We start from the raw sequence: 8,257 nt of genomic DNA on the forward strand, positions 1-8,257 counted from the left end.
AACACGATGGTCCGTCTAAAATTAGATTAAATTAAAATATTAACTTAACGTTATCAAAATGAGACATACATCAAAAGTTGTTCTTTTATAGTACACTAGCTGACCCGCGCAACTTCGCTTGCGTCACATAAGAGAATCATAATTTTCCCCGTTTTTGTAACATTTTTCACTGGTACTCTGCTCCTTTTGGTCGTAGCGTGATGATATATAGCCTATAGCCTTCCTCGATAAATGGGCTATCTAACACTGAAATAATTTTTCAAATCGGACCAGAAGTTCCCGAGATTAGCGCGTTTAAACAAACAAACGAATAAACAAACAAACAAACTCTCCAGCTTTATAATATTAGTATAGATTTTGTGGTTATACTCAATCTATTTTCGTCTGACATTTATAAATAATAATATGGTAATTTTGTTCAGTAGTTAGCAAATCCCACTAGTATGAAAATTGGGACATAGAATTAATTTAATATTGTAAACCTATGTTAAGTTTATCTTAATAATTACTTAAATCTTCCTACGTAATTTCTTTAACAGCGTTATTATTGCATTAGAAACACCTACATAAATATATTGACTGATATTAACACTGCTTATCACTCATTATTTTCTAAGCGTTTAAAAGCAAATTGGTATAATAGAATGCACTCTGTACGTCTTATGTTCCTATCGAAAAAGAACTCATACTTACTAGACCGGGGAGTACATTAGTAAACGTAATAAATTCGGTATAATTTTTTAAAAGTATTACTAAAACTAAAACGTTTATAAAGATGTTGACGGAGTAGTATCTCTATTATACAAATTTGAGTGTTCGCCATTAAAGTATGCTATTTAGAATATAATTTTCGTAGTGTATTTGCTTGTTGTTTATCTATCTATCAAACAAAGCACACACAAGTGTGTGAGTCTTAATGTAAGTTTATTTTACAAAACATTTTCATAAAACCAATACTACTCGTATTTAAGAGCTACTAGCGTTTAAAGTTTCAAATTAATGTAAATCAATAACAATTGTTTTTGACGACCGTTTATTGTTCATTGAATTTTAGGATTTTGTATAAATTGAGTCTACTCTACTAAACAAATTTTACATTTGCATGTAGAATTTGAGTGAAGGTCTGATTTTTTCAAATGTTGAAGCTTTATAGTTTGAATAAAAATACTCTTACGCCGACCAACGCATCTATAATCGTCTAAGTTTTAAAGAGAAAAATAAAGCTTGTAAAAAAGTAACGACTTTCACAAAAAGTGTTGCATATCAATAACATTTCGAAGTCAAATATTGGTAACGGAGAACACAAAAATACTTTTAGAACGTACTGAATCTTAGAGATTATTTTCAAGATATATGAAGAAGGATCGTACCCAGATGATGCAGTTTGAAATACAATACTGAAAGTTGAGAAAATGCATCTTCAGTGTACAGATCTTGGTATTATAGAACGGGGGCGTAAAATGCTTCCTAACACGGGGGCGGCGTCGAAGGATTCTTTCGCTTTAATGTTCTAAAGTTTTCCTCCCAGTCTCCGTTAAGAATAGATCAACCCTGACTATTTCTCCTTATAATATAGAATTTAAATATCACGAGGACTCGAAATAGCTTGGTTTTTCCTTCAAACTTTATGCAGAGGGCAAATCCTCACACAAGAATTAAGAATTTTAGTTACAAATAGTTCTTGCAATTTGATCGAAAATGACGACGAATTTTGTAGCGTAATAAGATTGAGATTAAAAAGTCTTCAAATACCGATAGTTAGAGATCAATTTTCTATTCTACAACTACATTTCTCTAACTTATTTGCATTGCATTCATGAAATATCTTACTCCAGCTGATTCAGTGAATCGACATCCAGAGGGTGAAGGAAGTAAAGCCTTAATTTACATTTGCAATTCAAATAGAACGTTATGCAGGAGTAAGCTTGAGATTTACATGCGGTTCGCTGGCTATCAGCAAATGAGGAGTCAGATTAAAACTACGGAACATGTGCGATGTCAGATTTGACACTGATTTGCCATTTATTGCATCTATTTATTAAATTTAAATTTTGTAGTCCTACACGATTATGAGTAAGTATAAGTATATTCAAAAATGTAAGTTCACATCGTTTTGATTACTCAAAATTTATTTGAAACAAAAATATTTTAAAAACGTTCATTAGGAATAAATTAATTTAAATGTTCGTGATGGAGACTGATGTAGATATTTTACAAATTCATTGTATATTTCTATGTTATTACGAGGAAAATGAGCTCATAATATTATTAAGTACCATTATTGAGTCAATGATAGCAACGTTAATTTGTTAATTGCCGTGGCGTCTGTAATCAACAGAATGGGTTCAGGTTCTCGGTACACAGGAGGATATTTTATCGTAGCCGCAGTTCGCCGATAACGATTTTCAGTTTCTGTGTAATAGAAATGACCCTGCTGCTATTAATAAAATGAAATTTATACTTCAATGTGTTTGAATATTATTTTTTCTTTATAGAGCTAGAATATTGAGTAAGATATACAAATGTAAATTAATACATATGGGAGTTATAGGTACTTAAAATTTCAAAGAATCTTAGATTATCTATTAGACTTGAAGTACGTACATAACGACAATATCGTAATATTTTCGCATGGTGGTTTTGTTAAATTTCCTAAGCTGAATAATATTAAATTATCATATAAACAAGTTTCTTTTCGGTTTCGTAATAGAAAAGCAGAAATAAACTGGTCAATTAGTATGACGTTGACGGATGTTAGCTTGAATGTCAGTGCCGTGACGGGTGTTCACGCAGTTTACCATTTCGACACACATCACGAACGGACAATTGGCGTGCATCAACGAATGTCAGATTATACATGCTGAAGATCAATGTGCGTGCTGTTATTTATGACGTACGAGAATAGCATCACATAAACGCTAGTGAACAATTCAGCTGGAATAATTCAACCTTCTAATTTTACGATGACATTCAACGTTTTGGACTGCTAAAGCCTGTCGAGTCTATGACAGTCCCAAGTCTATGTTCAGTCGCATATCATTCAGCTGATTTCATCAACTGCCTGTTGCTTTGTACAGCCGGAAGCGGTCGCCATTGTGGCGATGCGACGCGGTCTTTTTCCCTTGTTCCACTACGTTCAACAAACGAGATTATTATTCACATTCTTACGAGAATGGCTAACGTTAAATACCCCAAGGTTAACTTTAAAATTTCTTTAAAATAACAAATCGTTGGAAAACTTTGATTGACATGCAATCAAATACCAAAACGACGTTGTTAAAAATCTATGTATTTGCTTAATGTTCGAAAAGAGGTTTATTTTTTTAATTTCTCGCAATTCTTAGTATCCATCGTCACTTGTGAAAAGCCGGGAGTGATTGAGATTCAAAGCGTACCATATTTGATATAAAGCGTAAGTAGTTACAAATCGTTGTTCGTTTGTATAGCTACAGTCGTTTGACGTAAACCTAACTTATATTTAGCTACAAATCTTAATTGATACCTGGCCTTTAACAAAACAGATGTTGGAGTGCGAGTGCTGTTTACGATTTCTAATCATCATGACTAAATCGCAACAATTACGTAGAATCATAGCCTTGCCATTACAATGACCAGAATCAGTGGTTACCTGAAGTTACGTAAGTACCTATAAATTGGAGTGCGGCAAGCTATTAGTAGAGCGCACTCTCTAGACTAGTCTTCTATAAACAAAACATTTCACTGTCGGCGTTTCACAATCACTAATATTATTTTGAGTAAGTATGTCGTGTAGAGTGTAGCGGAGATGTCCGGATCGAACACGCAGGCGACACACCACGAAACTGTATCCGCGCCCGTCCGATTGAAACGTTGCCAGGCGCCGAACCACCAAAATAATTTTCACTCCACACTCATCAGCGGGCCACTACACACAATATCGAGATTGGATTCCGATCGCTCCTACCTATACCTATGTTACGAACTGAATACGATTTCAATATGAAAAATACCTCGTTCTGTATCGATCAAAAGTTTTGGTAGAATTATAGATAGATAGAATTATAGCAAAAGTTTATCTTTGGTACGTTTGTGTAATTATTGTATCCTCTAGAGCACGGACAATTCAAATACCTGTGAATGTCCAGCTCTTTGTTTTCAGACGCGATGTTGTTCACAAAGAATGTTTGATTAAATAGTCTATTATAAAGTTTAAATTTTATTAAATTGATTAAAGCATTTACCGGATTTTATATGAATACAGCTTTTCATATTAATTATGCTAAGAATCGAAGAATTCATGGTCACAGTAACCGGGATAAAACATTGATATCGTTTACTTAAGACAAAATATATCGGTGTAGTTATTAATGTAGGTGATATAGCAAGCTTATACGTTGACGCCATACATTTATCTGAATAAAACGCCACGGCGGACGCTAACCTCGGAATATACATTCACTAGCTGCGTCAACCACTATATAACAAAACTTCGTTTATGAGTAATGATTTCTCTCTAGACTCTATTAAGTTTCAAGTACCACAACGACCACCCCCATGAGAAATCTGTCCGTTATTTACCGTCCAGAACATGGCGCCCTTTAATTTCAAAGGATTTCAACACACGTGCTTTGAATTCCACTGCTACAAATGAAATTTCATTTAATACCTAGCTTATATTACAAGTCGATCCGCTAGGACTAGTGGGGTGAACTGGGGTGCATAGTAGTAACATTTTAATTAAGAACGTTTAGCTAATATTTGCCACTTAGGACTGCAACTGTGTGTGGTGAATGGTATCAATATAAGAGCTTAGCTCGTACTCAAAACTGCTTGTTATTAGTTACTGTTTGTAAAATGAATATTGCCTCAACTCGGGAGGAGAATTGTTTCTCTACTTTAGTTCAGATAAGGTTTTATTCTCTGGGCAGAATACCCACTCGTTCGTCGTTGCACTTGTTGGATTTGCATCTAATTACAAGTTAAACTTAACTTCCACTCGATGTTATTCCGATTATACACGAGTAGATAATTATACTTTTCCTACATATTAATTAACAAGTAAGATTTTACTATAAGAGAAACAAACGTTTCAGAGCTAGTGTAAGATTTCATTATAATAAGCAAACATTTCTTATTTTCTTCGTTTACTAACGGTAATTATATTTTTCAGACTTATTACAGGCCATTACGAGTTCCATGAAGATGTTTGTTAAGGTTAATTACAAATTAAACAGTTTTATACTTATAAATGGCTATTACAAGTAAAATGATTAGTATTTGTATGAAGTAACTAATAAACGTAATTTTACTCGAAGTCAGTGATCACTTTCTGAGCTGATGCAAAATTAATTAGTCAATTTTGATTGGGTTTGGTTTGAATACAACAGTAATTTTGCTGATAGAATATTCTCTTGTGGTAAATATTCGTACGTTGAATAGGCAGAATAGTGGTTTAGTGTATCATGTTTTGTATCGACCGACTACAAGCTAATATTAAGGTTATTAATGAGTATTCTAATATCAAAGCATAATTCAGTTTTATTAGGTACCTGTAGTAGCTACTAAAACTAATATTTACGCTTTGCTAATACGGAAATTCTGTTAAGGTAATTACGACTAGTGTATATAAAGAGCTTTTATATTACATGAATACGTGAACGTACTCATTTATAAGAAAATATAATGTAACAAACAGTACGGAAGTATGAATACAAACTCATATTGAAAATGAGATTATTTTATACGACGTAACATCGCAAATGCTAATGTTACAGACACGTGTAGTTCTAGTTGTTGTTCTCTTTTATAATATTACTTATGAGAAGAGCTAAAACTGTAGTCAACTAAATAGAAATCACAACAAGGAGAATTAAGAGACTGGAGGTGGCGTGCTTTTCTAAATATTCGTTATCATTGTCTTGAGTTATGAAGACCGCAATAGTAAACGTTGAGATTAATGTTTATGATGTCTGCTAATCGTTAGCCGCATTTCAGATAATGACGTTCTTAAAACAACGAGGTATTCTCGCCTTAAATAACACTAATCAACTTGAATAGAGCAACAATACAAACATCAATTGCTACGGTTATAGATTCTAGATAGACTTGTTAAGTGTATTCCCGAAATATTAAAGGCCAAAGAAGGTTATCCTTTGATTCAAAATCACGTCGCATAATGTTGAGCTCGGAATACCCTTTTACATCACAAACGGTTATCGGGTTACGTAACAGAGTGATGTTGATGCATAATGTCAAAAACTACAAAGCCTTTGTGTACATCAAAATGTAAATCCCCGGAATACGTCCAATGGCAGCGTGTTAATGACATTGTTAATCAATCACAGAATAACTACCTACGTAGTAATATACTTTATTTTTAAAGGTTTATTTTAATAACGGCTACACTGCTGTGGTCATTTGGTTGACGGCTGATTGGTAGAGCTAACTAACATTAAAATATTACACGCTTTTTTCAACCGGGGAATAAATTTGTTACCAATTCGATACAGTGCAAATAATTAAAAGTTATAGCTCAATCGTGTGTGGTAAATAAAACGAGAGTAAAGTAGAAATAATGTACAATTTGGCTGGGTGTAGGCTTAAAAATTGTATCATGCACTTTGTTAGGTGTGCTATTAGAGTTTGCAATCAAACTATCAGCGCTTAGATGTTCTCAAAAGCGGACATAATACCTGCAATGATGCAAAGTGAGTAGCGTCGGACAAAGCTCACGTAGGCGTTAATAACAACTAAACGTTATCTCGGCACGTGTAGGCATGTATTTACGAGCGACACAGAATTATGAGTTAGTTGTTTAAATGTCACCCTCATTAGGGACGGTCTCAGTTGAATAACTAAAAGTTACACTGATTACAAACATGTTGCTAATAAAAAATTAAAATGCAGGCGTTCGTATTATTAATTCGATGGACTTATAAATAGTCTTGAAAACGTGATCATCTCAGCCGTGAGATATTGTTTCAAGTACTTGCGAGAACTAGAAAAAATTTAGAACTTTGTTTAAAATTATAAAGTGGTCTTCGAAGAGTTATGTGTTTTTTAAATTCCATCTTCACTTTAGATTACTTGCTAGAATTTTAAAGTGTTTAAAACATAATTCTGAAGAGATAATAGCTTCTCAAGTTGTTTGATTTCTTAAGATGAATCAAAAGCTGTTAAGAGAACACATTATAAAGTCATAGGCTTATGCTATCAACGAGATTATCAACGCTTACCCTTAACCAGTAGGTGTAAGAGAAAATCTAATAACACCACGCTTTATAGACGGTGTATATCATTCGTTATTAATTTTATCTTTTGTGGAAAGTAATAACATCTAAGATCAAAATTACGAGTTTATCGTTATTTTAATGATACACTGTTATATTTTATAGGTAACAACGAATTTTAAGATGCAATAAACACATTATATTATTATTAATTAAGAAGTTATAATTAACGTAATAATAGTTAAATAAAGTGTATAAATTCGGTAAAGGCAAGCACTATTCATTTAGGATATTGAAAACTACCACTATCCAAAAATATTGAATTTTTAAAATTCACTATTCTCTGTAGTTGATTAGATTCGTAAATTAAAAAAGAAAGATATATTGTTGTGTGTTATGATAGCACCTTCGTTTTCAAATCTACACAAAATCGAGCTAATTAGCCGTCAAGGAATAAACACGAATAATTATGTTTTATTTTTCACTTTGCATCGAAAGTTATTAATAAAATTTTTAAAATGGAAAATGATGTATGACGTAGATATTGCTTACGTAGGTTGGACGTGTTGCACGTGCCCACATCCGGCACTCGTCAAAATATGTCGCATGCAAACGAAATCAGATTGTACAGAGCGTTTTGAGCCTGTATCATTATTTTCTCGATTATAATAGTAATAGAAAAACTTAGGTTATATACTTGATACATGATACATAGTTTTCTACCCATTACTGCCAACACTCCTAGGCAAGGGACTCTTCTCGGATTAAGGGACGGGGAAGGCCTTGAGTCCACAAGTACAAGGGACTTTGCATGCCCTACAGCAATGCGTTAAGAAATTTTTAGTCATGACAATTTTAGAGTAGTATGCATAGTAAATTATATTGAAGCAGATACTCAAAATTAATGTATTCGTATATTACTTTTCTTTAAATGAGATACGAGAGTTGAGTTAACATACATGAAAGAGAGAAAATAAAACTCTTTTACGGGTTGTCCGCAAAAGGCGAACGGCAGGTTTATATGAAGAATTCGTACAGCTTATAAAATG

Source organism: Anticarsia gemmatalis, chromosome 10, assembly GCF_050436995.1.
Source record: "Anticarsia gemmatalis isolate Benzon Research Colony breed Stoneville strain chromosome 10, ilAntGemm2 primary, whole genome shotgun sequence".
Taxonomy (NCBI): Eukaryota; Metazoa; Arthropoda; class Insecta; order Lepidoptera; family Erebidae; genus Anticarsia; species Anticarsia gemmatalis.